Source organism: Pithys albifrons, chromosome 2 (genome assembly GCF_047495875.1).
Source record: "Pithys albifrons albifrons isolate INPA30051 chromosome 2, PitAlb_v1, whole genome shotgun sequence".
Taxonomy (NCBI): domain Eukaryota; kingdom Metazoa; phylum Chordata; class Aves; order Passeriformes; family Thamnophilidae; genus Pithys; species Pithys albifrons.
The window spans coordinates 47,850,138-47,874,043 of NC_092459.1; the positions used below are offsets into that span (position 1 = coordinate 47,850,138).

Below are 23,906 nucleotides of genomic sequence, written 5' to 3' on the forward strand. Positions count from 1 at the left end.
GTTTAGCCAAATGGAATGAATTGGGAGTAAAATGCACTTAGAGGACAACTGTGAAAAAATTTTAGTCACCTGCCCACCATCACCAGAAAGCCTGTGGAAGAGGCCAGTAGAAATCTAAGGCAGAGTTTTCTCTCTAGATATGTCTTCTTTGGGATAGAGGTGAAGCAACTTAAGAAGTTGCCCTCTCCTGCCATTACAACATCCACAGCTACACTGTTTTAATGCCCTCATCAAGAGAGAGTCAGTTTCAGCACAAAGCCAGTGGCCTTGTTTTAATCTGTCAGAGTGACTGAAAATTGTGCAGGTAGAAACCTCCAGCTAAAGGATAGTAATGAACAGCTGGTGGGCAGTAACTGCTAAAATTGGTAAACCCACTTTTGAAGACTCGGGTGCGTTAAGATTTCATTTCGACATTTTTCTGCCTTATTGCCATATAACTACCATTTTTACCACATATGAGACAGGCATTCTACAGAGATAAGCATATTTTTTCACTCTATTGCTGGTCTGTTCTTGGTGCATAGTCCCTCCTGTGCAATGAACAAAGCAGAGGTCTAAAAAAACCAGTATGTAATCATGCACTAATATTGTGCTATAATATACACAAAAAATAGAAGTAAATTAATGCTGAATTAGGCTGCCCTAGTCCCTGGGTGCTTACCTTGGCTATGTTTCAGGACAAAAACCTCTCCTTTCTCCATCCACCCTTGCTTTTCATGGCAGAAAGCTTGGGCTTGTAGGTAACAAGAGTGCTGTAGCATTCTCCCCTCTGCATGAGAGTGCCAAGAGGTGCACTGGAGCACACAGCAGCATCTTTGGGCCATTACAGACAAGGACTAGTTCCCCACGTGGCTTCAGTCTTTTCTGTTTGCTCTGTGCGTGTAGTTGAAACCAGACTGGGCACTACTTTGTGAAGGTCCCATCAGGGAAGAAGAAGTAAACACTTCAGAAGGTGGAATGAACGACCTAACTACAAAGAAATGCTGAACTAAAAAATGCCAGGTTTACTTCTTGCTGATTGTCCTTCTGTCCCCTAAATCTGCCTCCAGCAAGCCCTTGTTTCACTGCAACAATTCTCATGGGCTTTACTACTGTTTCTGCAATTTTAAAAATCTACTGCTTTCACTCTCCCCAGTCCACCATGCCCCAGATTTTATTCCCTGTAACAGGTTGTTTGTGTGCTCCCTAAGGTTGACCTTTGTTCAAAATGATTCCTCACAGTCTGCAGTAGACAGTAGAGGAAGGCCCTGCAAGCGGATGCCCATTGTGTTTTCTTTTCTTCATATAATTTAATCACAGTCCTCTTGTGCCTTGAAAAATTCACATTAATAACACATCTCTAGAGTCACAGAAATACATTTGAAAGTACGAAATCACTTTTATTTGCACACTACACTGGAGAACCAAAAGGCCAGAGGCAAGAGAATGAGGAAGACTGAAAAGCTGTTTGTAGTTCATACTGTTCTTGTCTTTGGAAAAGGCAAAAATTATTTCTCTCTCAAACAGTAACCCTATGGATTTGTTTATGTCCTGAATTGTGAGCTTCCTATTTATGGCTTTTCCCAAGTTTTGTCATTTGCCTTGCTTGCAGTGTCTGACTGTGGTAGCTGCAACATGCTTCCTCTGGCGAGCAATTGCAAGAGTAGCTAAATACTGGGAACCCAATCGTACACCGTATCTGGCAGTGCATTACATTACATAAGCTTGTTACCTCTTGTCAGGGTTTGACTTGGCATTCCAGCCCAAGCTGCCCCCTCCCCCCTTTACCCACCCCCTGCTCCTCAAAGCAAGGGGAAACTTCCTATCTCTTAGTTATAGACCCTTGTTACGTGGAAAAAAAAAGAAGTGTGGAATACCTGGGAAATGGGCCTTTCCTTAGTTACCACTGGTTAACGAGGAAGGCCTGGATCAAAACTATCACACCTCTTCCTATGGGGGAAGGTTCTGAGGAAATAATTTTAAAATTGCCAAAAGAATATCTACTGATGATGTCTGGAAACAAAACATCCTCTATTGAAACTCGGAGAACTGAGAAATACTAAAATGAAGCATCGGTCTTTACGCAATAACTGATTCCAGCAGCTGAGGTGTTAAGAAAAACATCAAGTGTCACAGGACTGAAGATAACATTGCAGAGATGGCAAAAGTGAGCAATAGATGAGTGGGAATGACTCATGTGTTTGCATAGCCCTGAGCCCTGTTAGTGGTGTACTTACTCATACAGAGTTTATCTTATGTATTCTTTGTTACTTTCATTCATTTTAACCTGCAGGCTGTAAACAATTTTGTTATGAAAGGAATAAACAAAAAAAAAGGATTCACAAAAAGTCTATGTGAAGCCCCTGAAATCTGACAAATGGACTATTCATCACCTTTCAATTCTCAACACAAAGGAGCTACACTATTTGTTATTAGTAGATAACATGAGAAAGAGAGGAAAACAAGAACAACAACAACAAAAAGAGAGAGAGACAACACTGAATGGAGTTGGGAAAATGAACAAAAGGCAGATGAGACATGGTGGTGACGGTGAAGGAAAAAGAGAGGAGACATGGCCATGAAGAGCAATGAGACTCAATTCAGCAACAGACTCCTTTATAAAGGAAGGTATATGTGTTTTCTCTTGCCTCACTACTTTTCTTATTGTGATAAGGTGAGGCTTTTGAGTAAGTCTGAATAGTGTGGCAATGATTATCAGACCAGTCTCATGTGTACTTTTAGCCAAATGGTCTTCGGAAGTTCCTAAGTCCATTTTATCAATTCTGTGGGAATTTAAATTGACTATTAAAATACAGTATAACACAATAAAGACATTACTGAACTGCTGGAGAAATACCAGCAAATGTGCCACTGACAGAAAAGGGATTATCTTCTGTTGCTTTTATCAGAACTGCTACAACAGCATAAATAGCCTGGAGCAGCAGTAATTGAGGATAGAGAAGAACTTTCCACATACGCTTTTCCCCAAAAAATAAGCAAAGCAAAGCAAAAGTTCAATCATTAAAACATTAGTTTTACATGATTGGGCAGCTTCTCCCTTCTCATTACTGCATATGTAATGGGTTATATTTTACTGTGTGATATAGAATGATGGGCTGCACATGTGTACAACAAAGGGTAAAAACTACATGACTATGCAAAATTACCATGATGGCACTGCACAGAATCCAGCATCCTTGAGCTTACTTGACATCTTTTAGATTTCCAGGACAAATGAGCCAGTAACTGATTTAAGATGAGAGGATTTTTCTGTCCTTAGTTTCACAAGTTCACGGGGTGGGCTGACCTCAAATTTCAGCAGAGCCCTGTCTCAGTTGATGGTTCCATCCATAGCAGGTTCCTCTGAACAACACTATGGGTGAAAACATGCCTCACGATTCCCCATGAGCTCTCCCACATGCACAGCAAAGGGAGATGTGATAGTGTGCCAAGCATCAATGTCAGTGACAGTATGTACCACAATCAGTTCATGGCTGAGGCCAGTGAAGCTGGCTATGGCTCTGCTGTCCTCAGTGAGAGGTGAATCCCACAGTCAGAACCAGCAAGTTATAAGGAGACAACTTGCATTTTGAAGAAATGATGTGTTTGCAGGAATGGGCATATTACAAAAATCACAGTAATCATTCAAAATTGCATTTTTGGAAATCAAATAAAGGAAACTGAATTTCTCCATGATGTGCTTGTACTGAATTTGTGTAGAGAAGCAATTGACCTTTCATTTAATCACAAGTTTGCTCATTAGAGAGCAAACAGTCAAGAAGAAAGTGTGGTAAACTGTCGATGAGCAGCACAAAGACCATACACAGACCAAAAGCAGTATGAGTATTACACCACTGCTAGTCTCAAAGGGCTTTATTAAAAACAAAAGCATATAAAGTAGTTCCTGAACAGGATGATTTTTAATTGTGTCCTCTTGGGAAAATTGTACAAGGCAGACTTTCTTGCCTCCCTTGTAGTCTAGAGGGACCTGAAAAGCTCTCAATAGCTTCCCTTTGGTCTAAAATGAGTTACTACTGAGTTTTTGGACTCTAGTTAAGTCTCAGTGGCATTCTGTTTCGCTGGTTCTGAAACAAATGAAATTTTATTGACACCTTTTTCAGACTAAAATAAATAAATAAATAAATACCTAAAGGGCTTGACACGACATATTCTATTTTCTTAGTAGTGTAAATCTCTGAGCATACACAAACAGCAGTGCAAAACTAGCAACTCATAGCCATTTAAACAACATGCCCAACTGCTGTGGGATTAGTGATCAGCCTGCACTGCCTTACACCTCTGAAGAAGCCAAATTACGTGTTTTCTTTGGCCTTTTGTACATTCCAAGGCTTCTTAAGCCAGACCTAGAGCAGACAGCTGGGAACAGCACTGCAATGCCACACTTTATACCCCTCCACCATATACATTCTCTGTTTTGGATGTAACATAGGGAATGCATGAGGACATCTGGGAAGAGGAAAATTCATAATTTCAGTGGGAGCTGAAAAACATGGGGAAAAAACACACTACACCCTGTAAGAGAAATGCTCTGCAGTTAACCAAGCTAAACAATAGGAAGTACCAATGCAAAGTCTGTGACTTAAATTTTGATCCTACCTCTGTGTCATTTCAGACATTTTCCTGTGCTAGCAGGGGTGCTTCCTTCCCACAGGGATTTACAGACTAACATCTGTAGCAAGATCAATTATTTATCAAAAAAACATAACCAAAGGATAAAGAGCAGAGCCTGCTCCACCATCCCTGGCTTATTTTAAAGCTTTACAGATAATGCCAGACAAAAACATGCACCAGACAGGCAGGACTCTTTCTCTGATGATTAGGCACCCACTTGGAAAGAGGCAAACCAGGCTTCAGTGTCTACTTGGCAGAAGACAGTACAAAGCACTCCAAAAAGGGAGGCCTGGCACTCTTCAGTTTATGTTACCAGAACCTCTATGCCAAGAGGTCTGTAACCACATAGCTTCTACCAAATTCAGGTCAGCTCCATTTACAGGCACCAACTGAGGATCTGTCCTCCCAATTATTTATGTTTGCTGTGATACGGTAATGATATGGTACATTCCCCGACCATCCCATTGCCTTACATTGATCTCTCAGATGTTGGGAAAGATGATGAAAGTAGCAAGATGAAAGAAAAAGGAAAAGCGCAAAACAAGCTCATATTAAATATTCATAGCGGGTAGTAATTACAAATAGAAAATAGGAAATAAAGCAGTAGTGATTATGCAGGGTCCAAATCATCTATCTGTAACTGCCTCTGGGAATTTTTCTCCATAGATTTCTGTTGCTGGAGTTGGAAAGTGAGCCAGTATTTTTGGCCTGTATCTTTGGTCAGATTTTGTTACTTTATTTACCTGATACATAAACATAGACTAGGGTGAGTTGAGAGCAAAAGTAAAGCTCTACACAATATTTCTGATCTCCACTAAACCCTATTATGAACCTCTGTATTCAGTAAAATCAAAATGACATCTCTCCCATGCAAAACTTTCGGTTTCAACAACTAAACCATTGTATCTGTCACTTTAGATGTTAAATATGTTTTGTGGTTTCATAAAAGGAACTGATTCCTAATTTTTTTAAGGTCTTATAGATTAAGGTTTTTAATATAATTTCTGCTTATATTTGATGTGATTTTGATTGGCCATTATTAAGTCTGTTAAGCAAAATCTTTTAAAAAAAAACTTGTTTAAAAGTTCCTTTTCAACCATAAGATAAAAGCAACCTGGTGCTTTATCTGAAGGCTTCTTATTTGTGTAAAAAGTGATGAATGTGATGACTTTCTGGGAATTACCACTTTTTCAACTAGGTGAAATCACAAGTTTATTCTATCCTGTCTATATTTCGTGGTCTAAAAGCTGTTGTTTAACTGATGTTAAACACTACTAATGTATGTAGAAAAATCATTAAATACATCCTAGGATGTTCTTACAGGTTAAAATATGCAGAACTGCTGGATTTGACTCTCATACCAGTGCTAGAAAACAAGATCTTCTGTCAGATCAAGGGTGAAAAAGTTAGTTGAACTGCAGTACTATTTTCCTGAGTCATAACAGCCATCTCAAATGACAAAATATCACAGATAATTTACCCTTGTTACTACATTACATCATTTTGTTGTTCCCATGAAGTAGCCAATTCATAGAAGAAAAGCAAGAATTTTACTTCTATGGTGAACTTGTCAGTTTTTGTCATCTGAGCACTCCAGTCAGCTTTGGAGACCATAGTAGCCTTGTTCGGTTTCTAAGGCACCCTAATTACATACATCGAGATTGCAGAATGCTTTAATTTAAGCCAGCACACAATCAAATGCTGTGCTTTCACAAATATTCAGAAACATCATCTGCCAGGATCAAAAGTAATTGAACTGATATCTACTGGGTTTTATCTGCAGCTTTGGTGCATAATTTTTCATTTTCTTTAGAAGGCTTTAACACAAAGAGAGAACATGCCTAGAGTCCCACAGAGGTGTTTTGACATTAGGCTTAATAAAGCATGAAGAACTCATTAATAAATAATGTTTTACTGGTTAACAAGTAAAGCTGAATGCATTCACGAGACCCAGAAGTAGCTCACGTTATGCATGCAGCCAAATAACTTGTTAAAGTGATTGCAACGGCCCCATTTCTTCAGTTTGGCCCAGTCAACACAACATTGCACAAATAAAAAACACTGCAGCATATATATGCATGCACCTTCAATTATAATGTTACCTGTCAATTTTTAGTTGCACTCAGTGGGATTGAGAGGTTTGTAAACAAGCATTCATGACAGTGACAAAGAGCTATTTATATATTGTTAAGCTTTGCTGAGAGCGAGCACTGCTGTCTGGAGTTTCAAAGGAAAAGACCTCGTATATTCATTGAGTTATGCATCATCCCATTCCCGTGTCAAAGCTACAAGCTTGATACATTTTACTGCAGACACATTTGAGTTACAGCTTTCAAGGCTGTGTCAATATTTCCATAAGTCCTTATTTTCCAAGGTTAAACATTCTGGCAAGTTTTGAATCAAGGTCTGAGGAGAGCTTCTATTTCTCTGGGGTCAATTACACAGATCCCTTCAGCTTTGACTTGTCCTAGTCACAGCAGGACCAGTTTATCACTGTGTGGGTGTAACCAAAACTGTGTATTCTACACCTCTCTGTAATTTCTCAGGAACTGTTAATAATGGACCTTTTGCAGCAGCTGCCCAGGCCACAACTGAAACCTCAGGCTACCAGCTGGGTGTTAAAGAACTCTGAAAGGCACAGGAATGTTTCTGTCTTCACACCAGGGACTTGGATGTGTTAACTCCCCTCCAGGGAGGCACCAGCCCCTTCACACCTAGCCTGAGGGATCATATCTGCTAATGGACCATTAGGGACTGGCAGAATAGGCAGTTGCAATGACCTAGACCATTAAAGATTTCAAAAATATTCTACAACTCACAGAATAAATCACCCATTGTGAAACTCCCTGCCCTGGAAGAGGTACTGGGCATTCCCACCTGAACCTGAGCATATATAATCTTCGGGTTTTGGGACTTCTGGTACTCCTTTTCAGATCCAGAGGAGGACCAGAAGCTCAACAGGACTGCGACTGCCATTCTCAACAAGATTGCGACCATCATCCTCACCAACAGCTTTTCCTTTCCTTTTACTTTGTACTCAGGGGGACTATGTGGTGCTCACACAGGGGCTACTCAACACCATTCTGTTCATCCCCCAAGGTGCTGGGTTATATATATTTTTTTTTGGTGGGTTAAAACCAGTTTTTATTCTGTATCATTGTATGTATTGGAATCTTTTTATTAAACTGTAACTCTGACTTCTAATCTCTCTTGCGTTAGGTTCATTTCTCCCGCCAGTTTACCTTTAAACCAGCACACGGCTACAATCAGATTTTATGTGGAAACTGGAGTAGGATTGTGAAAATATTAGGATCTGGATATATAGGATATATATATATATATATGGAAATATTAGGATCATCTCCGTCATGATGACTTTCTCAGTTAAGACGTCATCTGGGAGCTGAAGTCACCTTAAACTCTTCACATAAGCAGTGTCACGAGATAAACATTTCCAGAATATGATTCAGAGCTGGGCTTCTTATTACAGAATCAGCTTAAAATGAGCAAGTTCTCAATTTAGAGACTTCTGCTACATGCTTATGCTTCTAGGCAGGATAACTCCTCAGTCCCTCCAATGAGGCCAAGGAACAGATTGTACCATTCAGGTTTGGGCCTGTGAGATCTACGCAGTTTGTGAGGGGGAAAAAATAAAGGAAAATGTTTCCATACCATATTTTTAGTCTATCTTCAAGATATAGTCATATTCTAAATAAAGAAGTCATGATATTCAGAAACAGGGACAAAGAATCCAAATGCATGACTCCAAGTCTCTAGCACAGTTTCTCTAAGTACAGAAATGCCACAGTCCTCTGTGTTAATTTGCTGTCATTTATAGGTAGTGCAACTATCTTGAAATTAATATTAATTAAAAAAAAAGAACATTTCATGTCATCTATTTACTGAAAACCCAACTTCCAGTATATTTAGAGTGCTTATAAAAATTAGATTATTTTTTCACACCTGGCTGAGCTGCCAGGTTCCAAGAGATACTAAGAGGATTGGATGAAGCTATAATAACTTCTGAAAATGACTTAAAAACTCTGATATACTTGATGAAAGGAAGAGCTGTTTAGGTGGGGAAATCTTTCCAGTTGTTTGGGGATTTTTTTAAGTGAAGATATGAAGAAAATAAACTTCAGATCCATGCCATTTTTAGAACATGAAATTGAAAAGTACCAAACCTTTGAATGTGAGTCACAAATGGGGTGATATTCATGTGATATTTTGAATTTTCCAAAACAGGACAAAAGTACAAAGGCCTTTTTTTCTAACCATCCACAGATTTAAGGTGTCCAGGGATCTGAAACATTAACAAAGCACCTGAGATATGAAACAATAAGTAGAAGTGGATACAGTGCATGGCCCTTTTCTTTTTCATGTTTGGTTTTTTTTTTCCATTAACCATTGAACATAATTTCTATCCATGATAACATAAGAATACAAATACATAAGCAGTGAAAATCACAGTATTTTAGTGAGTGCACTTTCTATATGTTATCCTATGGCTTCACAATCTCCGCTGACTTGGTGTTGGGAAGCAGACTTGGTGTCAGTTACCTCTGAAATTAAGATATAAATTTTATAATTTGGTCTCCATTCTCTTTTTTTCCCTAATTAAAGCCTAAGTCCTCAAACCAGGAAAAACTTGTTCATGTTCTCAGGTGAGAACCTCAAGATTACTGAGAAACTTTCAGTGTCCAATCAATGCAGAACACAAGATTTTGGAGGTACATGTCTTGCAAGATCTCAACTGACTGTGGAGTGAGAGTTAGCTGAATACACAGCACAGCCAATACAGCAATGCTTCTGGGTTGTGTGATCACAGGATTTGAAGTGACAAACTTCCTTGCAAGCTAAGATGTTTGTGAATCCTCAAATAGTAGTTTCTGTATTCAGATTCAGCTTGTACTATATCCTTCTAGGACCATGCCAATAATCCAGACGTATATAAGGACATTGACTTTTGATCTTAAGGATATATACTAGGAATAACTTAGTGTTGCACAGCATTGGACTGCAAAATTACAACAGAAAGTTCTATCCATTGTAGGAATTTACATAGTTTTAGAATGCTATATCCACAAGTTGTTAAACTAGTAAACTTCCAAGCTTCATTTATGGTAAGCCTTATGACTACATGAGGGTGCAGCTGACACTTTGAAACAAGCTGCAACAGATATTTACGTAGCAATATGTATACATTACCAAGTGATAGAATCACACAATACATACAGCTGTAAAACAAAGTGCATTATGGAAAGAAAATACTATTGCTACCTCATTTTGACACACATTAGTCTGCAAGGAGAAAAAAGTCAGAGAATAGTATTTGTGCCACAAAACCATAAAGTTATCTAGAATAGTAAATCAAAAACAATAAGGAAAACAAAGTTATTAACTTTTTTTTTTTTTTTTTTACTTTTGGATTAGTAAGTGAAAAGAAACTTGAGATTAAATTTTTATAAATGATGCGTACATAGTTTTGGTATATTTGAAATACTAAGAGATATTTGAAGCACTATGCAAAAGCTGTTAAGAAGGCAGGGATCACTTTGTCAAGCCCACTAAGACGAGCTTTTTTGATCTCCATTAAGGTACCAACATTAATAAAGGAGGGAAAATGCCACCCTCTATCAGAAAAATGAAGAAGGATACTGAAAACTTTAGTATACATGTCTTGCAATTGTGTTTGTAATTCTCTTTTAAGGAAGGAAGGAGGATTTAAGCTTTCAAGTAACTGTTAAAAATGTAGGAAAAAACCAACCAAATCAACAAGCATAAATTCCCCAAAGAACCCGGTAGTTTCACAGCAGTATTTCCTATGAGTCTCCTATCTGATCAAAGCATGTCAGCTCTCATTACAACCCTTTGAGAGCAAAAGGTTCACGCTGCAGCTTCTGATTTGCAAGGGCTCCAGGAGGCAGAGGTGGATCAGGAAACTGTTTTGGGGTGCTCACTGCCCCATCTGTGCTGGGATTTCCCAAAGCAACAGAACATTTTTGGGAGGGATGACACAACTAGACCCTGAAGTAGACTGGTTGGCTGTTCATTCCTCAGAGGAGCTGGGTTACAGAAACGGTCAAGGAAAAGAAATTCCCAGATTTCTAAAGGAGTCCCCTGTGCCCTTTTAGCTGGTCAGACTGCAGCCAGGATTTATGATTATACCTTATGATTCGAGCACTGAAATGGGAGAAATTCCACATTGTTTCCATGCATTCTCTAACAAGCTCTGTATTTTAAGTACCCCTCTAGGAATATACACACAATTTAGAAAAACAAATGCTTTATTCACGATGGCAATAAGTACAGCATGACTGTAGACATACCAATTGAATAGCAGTTTTGCATTTTTATTTTATTCCTCCCAATAACTACGTGTTCCTACAAGTGCTTCACAAGTGTGCACTGAGTTTTCTACATAGCTCTTAATAGAGAACATTTTATAGAGTTTTCATAAAGTGAATGAAGCTGTGATAAGCAGCACAAGCTGGTAAGCCAGTAAGAAACTACAAGGAAGGAATTAGCAACGGGAAAATGTTACAGGAATGTATTTTCCTTATGAGGCCAAAGATTAACCAATTAAGATTAGTGCTCGAGTTCATATATTCAAAATGTATATGGCAAATTAACAGAGTGACTTGAGTACTCTCTCTGAATACATCTTTGCTTTTGAGACAGAAATTTCTGACAGATAATGCTGTCAGGGAGAAGGTTCAAGATTTTGACAGTGAATATCAACAGTTTTCCATTTATTTCTCCTCCACAGAGATGCTTGCAACTTTTCATTATTATCTGGGACCAGGCTCAACAACCTGTGCCATCCTAAAACTGGACTCCAGCTTCCCCAAGAATATTGTGTATGGCTTCTCCAACTGTGTACCTTCATGGGACATTATTTGCTTACAGCTTTCACATATGCTTTCACATCTACTCACCAGTTATTTGTTCTTGCAGGAACTGTTGCATCCTGAAACTTCACATAGGAAGGATGTTTGCATGATCACGCAGAATTTAAATCACCTGTCTTTAATCTTTCTCCTACCAAGAGGAGTCATACAGACAGGAGAAATACAATTTTTGCAGACATACAGAACTTCTGGAAGTCAAACTCTTTGTTGAAAGGTCTTTGCAGTGTGTACTGACCCTAAAAGATCACTGTATAACCAGAAGAGAAGCATTATGCCTCTGTCAGGAATCCTCTTTTCTCAGAAGGTTTCAGATTCTCGTAGAAGCTGCCCATTTGTAGAAAATGAAGAAGTAATCACGGATATCAAGAGATTCAAAATGGCTGTACCTTTGAGAACAAGATAGTGCTTTCTATCCTAATGCAAATAGGAGCCTCAGAGATGCTGCACTGCAGAAGCAATGTTCTCTTACTGTGAAGAATGAAGCAGCCCTCGATACAGTGAGTTATGCCAACCCCTTCAAAAGTAAGCAGAGATCTTTGTGGCTAGGCCTTTTTCTTGGAGGCATGAAAGAATTTTCTAGACACTGCTGGTTTTTCTGCTTAATTTTCTAAGCAGAGTGAAAGGCTACCAAGGACTGAAAAAACTCCTGTGTTGCAGATGCTTTTAATTGGACTGTGAAGAGTTCTTGGTTCATTCTGTGAGGCCACAGCTGAGCAGCGTGCTTATCCCTGCCTTATTCCAAAGATGTGAACAGCCTCATTGCAAACTAATGCTTAAGGCATGTACCTAGGAATCTTGCACAACTGGCTGTCTGGATCATTTCTGTTTTTCAACCAGTATTGTCTGGATCTCACCCAAATTCAATCACAGCCAGATGCTCTTCTCCAGGAGCCACTTTCCTCTAGGCAGTGCAACATCTTTGTGATGGCTCTGGTTACATCTATGGAAAATGAGATATACACTTGGGTGTCATCTGCAAAGCCTGTAGCAGCTTAGCCCCTCTCTGAAGAGTTTTATGAAAGTATTGGAAAGGGATGTAGGGAAAGGATTTATAGCCCTTTGGTCAGACTGCAGGTGCAGGATACTGGAAAAAACCCAAATTATGTTACCAGTTGTTTTGGGATCCTGTTGAAACCAGGTCTTGTGTCTGCAAGGTATACAAGATTGGAATATATTCACTTAACATTTAAAGAAGGAAGAAAGATGAATAATTCCTTGACCCTGTCTGAAATTAAAAAGTGCTTGCAAATTAATACAGCCACATAAAACTGGAATAATAATACTAGCAAATGGAAAAATGGTGCAAAATACAAAACTCTCTGCATAAAACAGATAAAGACTACTGTTTCTTACTGCAATACGTTTTGGCCACTGTGTGTTTTACATTTAATTTTACAGTACAGGAGATATTACTGAAAGAACAGCTTTACTTGATAATTTTCTTGTTTGGTAGAGCTGATATATTAAAAGGTTAATATACTAAATTTACATTTTTCTAGACTATTTCTTACTCCAATCTCTACTTCCTCATTCTTGACCTTCTTAAATAGAAATGATACAAAATAGGACTTCTTTTTGACAGTTTTAGCCAGAAAACCTTACTTTCTCTGCCGATTTTCATGCTCTACAAGCTTTGCCGTCATAAACCACTTTGCATGTATTAAGGAGTATTATATTAGATGAGGCAATTTAAGTGTATCCCATTTCACTTGGTGAAACTAAGTAGCTTTGCATTATAACTAAGCTGAGCTCATGAGAATATGTTTAAAGCATTTGTTACCTGAAACTGAAGTTAGCTAGCCATTCAATACTGCAACCTGTGAGTTTGCAAAACGATGGCAGGAATCCTGCTGTGAGTGAGATAGAAAAATTATTATAATCTGCATTCCTAAATTGAATGAGTATTTTGCTCAGCAGAGGCCTCTTGACTGCAAATAGTCTGAAATTACATCCTGCTGTTTAAAATGCCTTTTTTTCCCAAGTGAGTAAAAATGCCCACATTTTCATAAATCAAATATTTTTTAAATCTTACATGAATTAAATTATCAAGAAAGGGTAAGTCATATATCCTTTGCTACCTCTTATAAAAGTTGTTTGATATTCACCTTTTTCACAGAAGAGACAAAGTGTCTAGAATTCATGGGTTTATACATTTAAATATTTAATTATTATATTGTTAGAGCTTATAATCACATCTTCCTCATCCGTTTATTACCAAAAAAAATTCCATGTTTACAAATGTCTTACTTTGTACAGGAGAAAACTGTAATACAGATATTTCATCAGAATCAACTAATAGATGTGGTGCTCAACATACTAGTAAGGTAAACTCTTGTGCAAAGTTGATGGAAAAGACTACACAAACATGAGCAAAAGACCATGAACTAGCAAGAAGACACAGGGAATAAACTTCTGCCACAAGAACAGCATGGTAAACATAACTTCTTTCATGTAAATTCTTTATCTCATTAAAGATAAGAATGACACAAAAAATAGGCAGAAAAAGTCCTGGGGATAAGGATTAGATATCACCATGTGTTCGAATGTGTAAAAGCAATAGATACTGTAAATACATTGCATTGCATTCTGTCTAAGAGTCCAAAATGGAAGAGGAGGTGTCTCAGCTTATCCTCCTCAAATTCTCTATGCTTTAAGTAGTGACCAGTGAAAAGATTGACAATATAGGCATATGATGAAACAACTTGCATGGATGTCTGCACTCCACAGCTAGAGTCAGTGGAGACCTCAACTTTGCAACTTGGCTGCATCATGCATGTTTCTAAGTTAAACAGACCAGGACTAATTCTCTTGCCTAGAGTGTGGGTGACCCCCTATCTTCACCCCAAAACAAATGGCTTCTTAGGTATTCTTAGTGGCTTCCTGGAAACTGTTCCTTCCCCATGCTGCTCCCTGAAATCTACCATGCATTGAGTGGGATTTTGTGGGGCAAAACCATGCCAGGAAACATGTGAATAGATGGGATAGATGAGCAGGACCCAGGGATCAAACTCATGTCTAAACCTTGTTTGGCTGCTGTAGACAGATATATGTAGCTTTAGGTTTTCTGATAAGAAGTAATGGTTGAGAGGAAGATGTGGTTACTCTTGTGTGAAAGGTGGTTCTCAGGAGAGCCAACAGGTCAGGCAAAGGTGATGACAAGGGCATAGACATATCTTAAACACAACCTGTTTTTCTGGATCTTAATGGACCTTATGCTTAGTTTCAGTCTTGTTGCTTTAGATTAGGATTCACAGCTCTGACCTACTTCTGAAACAGTGGATAGATCATTTCTGTTTTTCCTCCTCACATAATACGTTTGACAGAATGTTGTGAGATTGCTTGCAAAAAGTTAATTTCTGAGCAATCCAAACTGTTTTAGCTCCATGAGAATTATGCTGATATTTCAGCCTGCAAGGACACACACCTGCTGTTTGTCCGGTAGGCGACGGTCACTCCTTGCAAGTGCTTTCATGAGAACGTCTCAACTGCCTTCCTGATCTCCGGACATGGATCTCAAAACATCGGGATGAGATAATACAAAACCGGACTTGTGAGAGATAGGCTTTTAACCAATTAGAAGTTCTAGGGTGTTGGGGTGAGACCCTTTTAGCCAATAAGATGTACCTCTAACCCTATATAAACCGTGTGCTGTGTGAAATAAAAGGTCTTCACTATAAACTTCATAAGCTTGTTGGTGAAGTCCTTTCACTCCGCGAAAGTTTGTTTACTTTAACAGAAGACATTTTATTTCCCACACATTAAGGTAATCTCCTAGGACATGGAAGGCAGAATTCAGTCTTTCCCATGTTAGAGGACTATCCTCTCAACCTCTGTCAGGAAGCAAAGGTATTCTGTGCCATAGGCTTAACATAAAATCTGCAGGATCAGTTTTAAATCTCAGGTTATGCCAAATGTTCCCAGTTCATAAGCCAGCATATTATTTCTTTTTCTTTTTCATTAAATGCACAATGTTTCTTTTCACCTAATAATCAGGTACTCAATTTGGTATAACCATCATATATTAATTCACATCAGGAAAATTTCTTTCCTTTGCTACCTAAGCTTCTGAGGTCTTGTGGATAAACCTAGCTGCATATGCCTGATAAAAGTCAGTTAGAAACAAAACTAATCATGTGGAATTTGGACAGGTGAATCTCCACTGGTTTTGCAGCCAGTCAGATAATTTAGTTTATTCTTTTTTATTTGCACTGTTTAAAAGAACATATCCATTACCTGACAGTTTTTTCTCCAATCTATCAAATGTTTGTAACAATTTTTTGTAGCATAAAGTAAAAAATTACACAAAACTGAAGAATAAAGCAATTTTTTGCATAATTTTCCACATAGATTGATATACTATTATTAATGAATGTGTGCTTTAGTAGAAATACTTTAAGCAAAATGAAAGATATGTAGAATCCTTAAGGTCATGAAGTTCAACAAGTCCAAGTGCAAGTTGCACCTGACTCAAGGAAATTCCAGATATAAGTACAGACTGGGAGATGAACTCATTGAGAGCAGCCTTGTGGAGAAGGACTTGGAGGTTCCTGTAGCTAAAAAGCCAGACATGAGACAATAGGGTGCACTCACAGCCCAGAAAGCCAACCATATCCTGGGCTGCATCAAAAGAAGTGTGTCCAGTAGGTCAAGGGAGGTGATTCTTGTCCTTTACTTGTGAGACCCCACCTGGACTACTGTGTCCAGGTCTAAAGTCCTCAGCACAAGAAAGATTTAGACCTGTTAGATCAGGCCAAGAGGAGAGCCACAAAGATGACCATAGAGCTGGAGCACATCTCTTATGAAGACAGGTTGAGAGAGCTGCAGTTGTTCAGCCTGGAGGAGAGAAGGCTTTTGGGAGACCTTATAGCAATGTTCCAGTACCTTAAGGGGGCTTATAAAAAGGAGGGAGGAGGTCTTTTATATGGGCAGACAGTGACAGGACAGGAGCAATGGCTTTAAACTGGAAGAGGAAAGGTTTAGATTAAATGTTAGGAAGAAATTCTTTACACAGCGGATGGTGAGACACTGGAACAGGTTGCCCAGAGAAGTTGTGGATATTTCATCCCTGGCAGTGTTCAGTGCCAGGTTGGATGGGGCTTTAAGCAACCTGATCTAGTGGAAGATGTCCCTGCCCATAGCAGGGGGGTTGTAACTAGAGATCTTTAATGTCCCTTACCACCCAAACCATTCTATCTTCCATCATTATGTGTCCAAATATGGCAATGTTCTGTTAACAGAATTAGTGAAACCCATAATGCTATCTCTTATGTATCAGTCCACACACATACATGTTACACAAATCTCCCAAGAAGTACAAACATGCAAAGAGTGCAGGGAAATTGAGTTTACAATGCATCTGACTTTCGAGCTCTGCAACTGATATATTCACCCTGTAGTACACACACAGACACAGACACAGACACAGACACACACACACACACACACACACACACAGAACACACATACCTATAGAAGATGTAATAGTATAAAAAAGGCCACACATTAAAGCTACAACATATGCCCTATATGAATTTTAGTTTCTTGGAAAATACTTAGGCATGTCAGTGAAGGCACCTCACACAACTAACATAGCTCTCCTGCATATAAAATCTTTGCACAATCCTGCAAGTCCTCTAAGCTTCTGCATTTAAATGAAGTCTGTATTTTTATAGTCATGTTCTTGTTCCTACTGAATGCTATTAGAGAAATTCTCAGTAACTTCAATAGAACTTGGGTAAAACAAAATTGTATTTTTTCTTTCTCCTTTTCTCCTATCTGGAGTAGACATTTGGTGTCAATGGGGAAACAATTCCTTTTGATGAGGGATGATATCTTTGTCTTCTAATTATTTTGTACAGGAAGTAGGCATTTAGAATGCAAACACAAATACTAGCTGGAGTAGCGGACACAAGGAGATTGATCAGAAAGCTATTATTCAGATGATATCGTTAGAATACCTCCATAAAAATGAGAAAGCAAAACTCAATTCATGTAGTTCTAATTGCATCAAGTTTGAGCTCCACCTACTTTAGTCAATAGGTTTCCTGAGATTATTCTAATAGGTTGTGAAGATATTTAAAAAAATAATTATTTTTCAAAAGATGTCCATATGAAGTAACTTTGCTTGAGTAAAACTGAAAACGACTTTTCTCTCTTTCCCCAAACCCAGATAGAGCATTAATTCTGAAGAGTATTCTGCAAAAGATGAAAAACAGATGGCAATCATAGAATAAAATCAAGGTTACATGATTGTTCACTTTCTCTACTGCTCGTATCATTATCCACATCATTATACACATAATTTTTTTTATAATGTTATGATTAGTGCTGAAAATCCTGATGTATCTTTATGATCTTGCTACTTTTCTTGTCAGTTATGTGTCTGAGACATGACTTGATGTGCACATATGCCCACACACATTCCACCACCTTTCTGAGCATGTATCTGTTCTCAGGATTATTTCTTCTACATTTTTGATCACACTACAGAAAAAATTATGTCCGTGCATTATCTTGATCAAGGTTGTTTTCCTGAGGTGGCGAAGTAGTGTCAGAAAAATATCCATAGATTATATTAAGAGAAATCAATGGATAGAAAAAGAATTATGTTAAAATCTCACAGCTTCCAGAAAGTGAATAGCTGCTATTAGGAAGAAATTAATTTTTTTCAACATGCTATGTATGCTTTTGCTATTCCTCTGAAGTTCACGTGCCATCTAGAACAACTAAACACACAGTTGAACAAACATCTACCCCTTCATCCCCAAACAAGAACCATCGTGTGAACAGAGGTAAGTAGAATACTCTTCTCCCCTTTATACCTGTTGTAAACTACGTGAGAGTCATTGAAATGCATTAAACCAAAGTTTAGAAGAAATACCACAAAAATGGTTAATGGCAATCAAGCTCAGAAGGTAGAGCTTTCTCTTGTGGCCAGCAAGTCATTTAGTTGCACCAATTCACTACACACATTTATTGTGTGGCAGTTAAAAGCATGATTTCAACTATGTCTACAATGTCAGTCACCATTTCATTCGCTTGTGTCTCTGTTTCAGTAACAAAGTGAAATATTCTGCAGTGCTAAAGGTTAAATGAAACAGTCCTGAAACTTCAGGCTTTTAAGGAAGACACTAACCTTTGCGTCCTTAGGCACATCCAGAAAGTCCAGCACATCTATGTTTGATGAAGAACATTCCAGAAGAATTTAACTCATCTGTTCCAGTGTTCAGTCTCAGGAAGTCTTTAGTGGTTAATGAAAAGACCAGTCAGGGAATGAAACATGTCCAGGTGTGTAGATGGAAAGATCAGGCATCTCTGCTGAAATGGTGTACAACTTGCTGAGCCTATATAATAAGAGAGACACTTGTTGCATATTTAAAAAAAAACAAAACAAAACAAAAACAAACAAAAAACAGCAAGCCAAACCAAACAACTGAAAAAACAAACACAGTTTCTCTGCTTAAGAATGAAATTTTTTGCAGTAGGGGCCCAGAGGTAGTACCTGTCAGCTCATGTTTTTGGAAGTACTGTCTCAGTATCTTGTAAACATTGGCAGCCTGGAATCTGGAGCACAGGTTAGGGAGGAGGGGGAAGAGAAAGGAAAATTACAGCAAATGGGTCTCGCAACACCAAGCCTCACACAAAAGCCCTTCCCAATGACAGAAAATTGCTAATTACACTTATTTTAAATAGGCTGCAGGAAAAATAATGTTAGATCTTTAGTGGGAAGTGGCAATATGTTGCATGTGATACTGCTACTCTGCTACGTTTTACCTCTGATATTGTGCAGAAATGTATTTCACAGCCATTTTGTAAACCACTACTTTTATACTGAGAACAATGCCAGATCCCTCTGGAGAAAATATTAATAGCATTTAGTGAGAATATTTTAACTGATCTTGTTTTTTCTCTTTTTTTTTTTTCTGTGTAGTTTTGGGGGGTGAGTGGGGTTGTTGCTTTTGGTTTTGTTTTGTTTTTAAAAGTAATCTATCTATGCCTCCATATTGAAGAAATGGGACACAGACACAAATGTGAATATGCTATTTAATTGGAAACCATGTACTACAATTTCTAGCTTCATGTATGAGCATATCTACTTTCTTTCAAAGTAAATAAAGCCCTAAGGAATTTCAAAAACAGATAAACCTTCAAAATCATCAGTGCCAATGTGACCTGCCAAAAGACATTAACTCTGCAATTATTCTGTTAGTTGGGAAAAAATGTTTCTAATCAGAACTAAATCAAAAAGTTTCTACAAAAATATTACAAACAATGACTAGTTTGAGCACCTTACAGTGTGGCTGGAGTCTAAAAAGTGCAGATAGATTTGCACACTTGAAACAAAATTCTGCACCAATAAAAGAATGTAGAAATCTGCACGAACCTTGCAAAAGTCTAGGAGAATAGCACACACCCTTTCTTTGCAATGAAATGTTTATGTCACCACATAATTTCCATCTACATTACATAAACCACTTACTTGGCTCAAGAGCAGTTTACTTCTCACTGCTGTTGCCTGTATGATACATGATTTACAACACTGAGTATTTTGGTTTTCCATCGCAAACACTTATGCATTAATAATTTATCAGATAAATGGTTTCTGATTGAGCAATTTAAAAAATGTAGGCAAATCAATGGCAAAAGACACCAAGAAGTATATTATAATGATACAATAATTTCAGCTCATACGTTAGACCAAATTGATAGTGTCCCAAAAGCCCTGTTTTGATAGCTCAGTTTCATAGAGTAAATATTCAGTTGAAATAACTAATAAAACATCTCAACTACTGCTCTGAGAAATCATGCCAGTATCATGAACAGTATCGTTGAGAACTAATAGGCTGGCTCCAGAAAGCAAACAAACAAATAAACCAATCCTACAAAACATCTCTGTGAGCCTACAAGCTCTCCCTCGAGGGAGATTAATAGTCACATGAAAAAAAACAATGAACTCGTCTATCAGACATATGAACGGGACTTAGAAAATCATAAGGGTCCGACTCCTTTGATGTCAGTGATACTTAAAGATATAGATTGTAGCATTAGATCCAAACAGTATTTGCCATCACTTGTGTGCGTGACACACTGAGGGAAGGAAATGCAATAAATCCCTTAAGAGGGAGCTCTCGAGGGCTCTTGACGTATCACAAATAAGCCCTTCTCTGCTTTACAGGATTTTCAGCTAAGTTGTTCACAAGGAAAATAAAATATATTTTCAGGGCTTTGCTATGGCAATCGTCACCAACTTTGAGCTTTTAGAGAAAAGAAGAGAGATTTGAAAATGCTATGGGACGAAAGCTGCATATATAAATTTCTTCTCTTTCCAACAGGAGGATTACATGAACTAAATAACTTAAAATTTTCCAGGGCAGTACTCAAGCTCCCTAAGAATAATGTTATTAAAAGTCTTACAATTTTATAGGCATTTTGGTAGAATGGGCTGGCTTCCCAACAGGCTTAAGGAGACTAGTCAATAATGTGTTGACAGTATGTAGACTTATTTATAAAATGAATACTGTACAGTTTAAATGAACACATATATTCTGCCAAGAATAGACTGTTTTCAAACTTAGATAAAATTTCTCTTCTGTTATTTGATGAAGCCTCAAATTGATTATAAACAATAAGATTCAGGAATGAGAGATATACCAATAAAAGCCACAATTCAACATGGAATATATGCAAATATCAATATATGTAATTATATATAATGATCACAAATGTCATCAATTTATTTATTGTCAACAGTTTAAATGAATACATATTAAGTGAAAAATCAGATAAAGTGGAGTAACATTCTTTCTTCTTATTTGATTTCTAATTTAACTATTTCTATTTGTGCTAATGAGAACACTAGAGATTTTTGTTTAGTGACTGTCCATTTTCAGTGTGTATTTACCCACTCTACCCAAAACTACAGTCTTTGTCCAATGTGTCGTTTCAGACTTCATGCCTAGGATCCAAGGAGTTCTCTACGCCCCACAAGAGGGCAAAAGGACCACTTTTAATTCTTTCCTTGAGTAGGAAGCCTTTCAACAGACTCATTGCTTTTTCTGTGAGAGTGCTAACATTATCATCAACACTATTAAACAGTAATGCTATTGTATCACTCTTTTTTGCACCAAAACCCCCATTTTAGATGCTTTTTTAAATAAGCTAAATATACTCAGACATATCCAAAGAGATATAATAGAGAAAAACCCCAAAATCTTTAGGGATTTAAGCAAGTTCCTGCATGTAAAGCCATAGCTACTGTTTTGGTCCATGAATTGCTGCTGGGTCCTGGTCTTCTCAGTATTCCCATTTGCCTCATGTTATTTTCTCACATAATGGTAGAATTGCTAAGGTTGCAAAAGACCTCTAAGACCATCAAGTCCAACTGTTAACATAAGATTGCCAAGTTCACCACTAAACCATATCCTCTAATGCCACAACCACACGCTTCTTGAACACTGCAAGGGATGGTGATTTCACCACTTTCCTGGGTAACCTATTCTAATGCTTGACCACCTTTTCAGTGAAGAAATGCTTCCTAATATTCAGTCTAAACCTCCCCTGGTGCAACTTCAGGCCCCTTTACTCCTGGGCACCCTTTGGAAATGAGCTGGTTCATTCCTCTCATGTCCTGGGCATCACATGAACATCATCCTCTATAGACAGTAGTGACTAAACCTTGCCAGGCTTGATGCCTTATTTTCTACACAGTTGTTTGAACACAACCTGGACATCTGTTGTCCTTACACAGTCCTTCATGCCTTTATGAGGGATCACCTGCCTTTCTGCCATTCACTTAGTAGAAACAGGAGAGAAGGACTAAGCAGTAAGTATAATCCACCGATGTAGCTGTGTCTTCACTCTCCATTAGGAGAGCAAAGCCCTCACTCAGATGCTTGATGCCTTAAAAGCATTTCAAAGCTCACTGAATTCAAAGCAAAGAATATCATATCTCTTTAGAAACTATTCGAGAGGAGTCATCTGGACCGCATAAAGGTTTGAGCTGGTTCCCACTCCTGCCAAGGGCAGCTAGATACTGTACAGCTGTGTAGCTGCTTCAGTGGAGTATTGTGGACTTTGACAAATTGTAAGTCAAAGCACACCAAAAAGCAGGACTTGATGAAGGTTATGTTTGTTTCTTTTAAATAATGAACTTGAGTTGGTTTACAGGTTTCCTTCTATGAATCTGTTAGATGTGGGTTTTTCTTTGTAGTTAAAAAAACAAAGAAGCATCCTGCGAAAAATATTATAAAAACAGATGAAAAGACAAGAGTCTCCTCAAATCCTGTAAAGGCAGAATTTAAAAAGAAATTTTCAATTTTTTAAAACTTTTTTTCTTTTTTTTTTTAGTTCAGAAAATAGCAAGGAACTAAACGCTTGGACGTTTTATGAATTGACCTCCTCTTTATTCACATAAGAAAGGTACTCTTCGTCAGATAATACACAAAGTCTCACCATGTGCACATACCTTGTCCATTTCAATGAAGAATTAAATGAGTTAGATTAAACCATGACAGCTGACTTGTATTTAACACTTCTACAGAGTAAGACAGAAAGCATTAACTCTCAAAGTGTCAAGGCTGCTCTGGAAGGTTCAAGTTACAGTCAGAGTTGGTCCCTCCAAAAATAATGAATTTGCCATAATGTCACGAAAACAGATACAGAAAGCTATAATTATGTAGCAAGGGACAAAGAAAAAATAAATAAAAGAAAACCTCGCTCAGTTACACAGATTTTCATTTTCAGGCTTCCCCTGGCTTCTCTCTGCTTCATAAAAATAATTTTCAGAATAATCCAAAATTTCTGAGCCTGTGGCATCTCTCCAAACCTGACAATCAGACCATCCCAACTTCTAAGAAGCCAGAACTTCCAGCATTTGTATCTCTGGGGTAAACTTCTGACAGATTGCCTTGGGGCAGTAGCATTGGGAAGCCCTTCAGCACAGTGCCGCAGAGCTGACTGCATGTAGTCCAGGAACTCTGGATGAAATCTTGGGAGGAATTTCTATAAATTGCTTTTTTCATCTGCCAGATATATATATATATATATATATATATATATATATATATATATATATGAAGCACAATTATCCTCAGGGAAACAACCCCACATTCTTGCAAATTCTGACATGCCACATATTACCTATTCAGCTGTTACTCAAAATGTTTTAGAGATGTGTGAAACCTTAACACATCATAATGGACACCACATCACTGTGTTCATGATCAGCTTTTCAGTTCCAAGTTAAATTTTGGCTGCATGATGGAATGAATTTCAAGCAACTCAATGATTTGCCACCAAAAAGCTGAACACTAGCGACTTGCATCTTAAAAAAGATCCATTTTTCCTTTTGAACTATTTCAATGTGATAAAACATGACTTGGACTA

At 37.9% G+C, this 23,906-nt stretch overlaps 1 protein-coding gene across 4 annotated transcripts in view; it reads right to left on the minus strand.

Annotated features, from left to right (window-relative positions):
• The window catches only part of HS3ST5 (heparan sulfate-glucosamine 3-sulfotransferase 5), a 198,270-nt gene that overhangs the window by 81,077 nt on the left and 93,287 nt on the right, over positions 1–23,906 (minus strand). For all 4 annotated transcript variants that reach the window (XM_071547874.1, XM_071547873.1, XM_071547872.1 and 1 more), the window contains exon 2: positions 18,658–18,865. The gene's annotated coding sequence lies outside the window, so the exon portion shown is untranslated. The remainder of the gene's footprint in view (positions 1–18,657; positions 18,866–23,906) is intronic.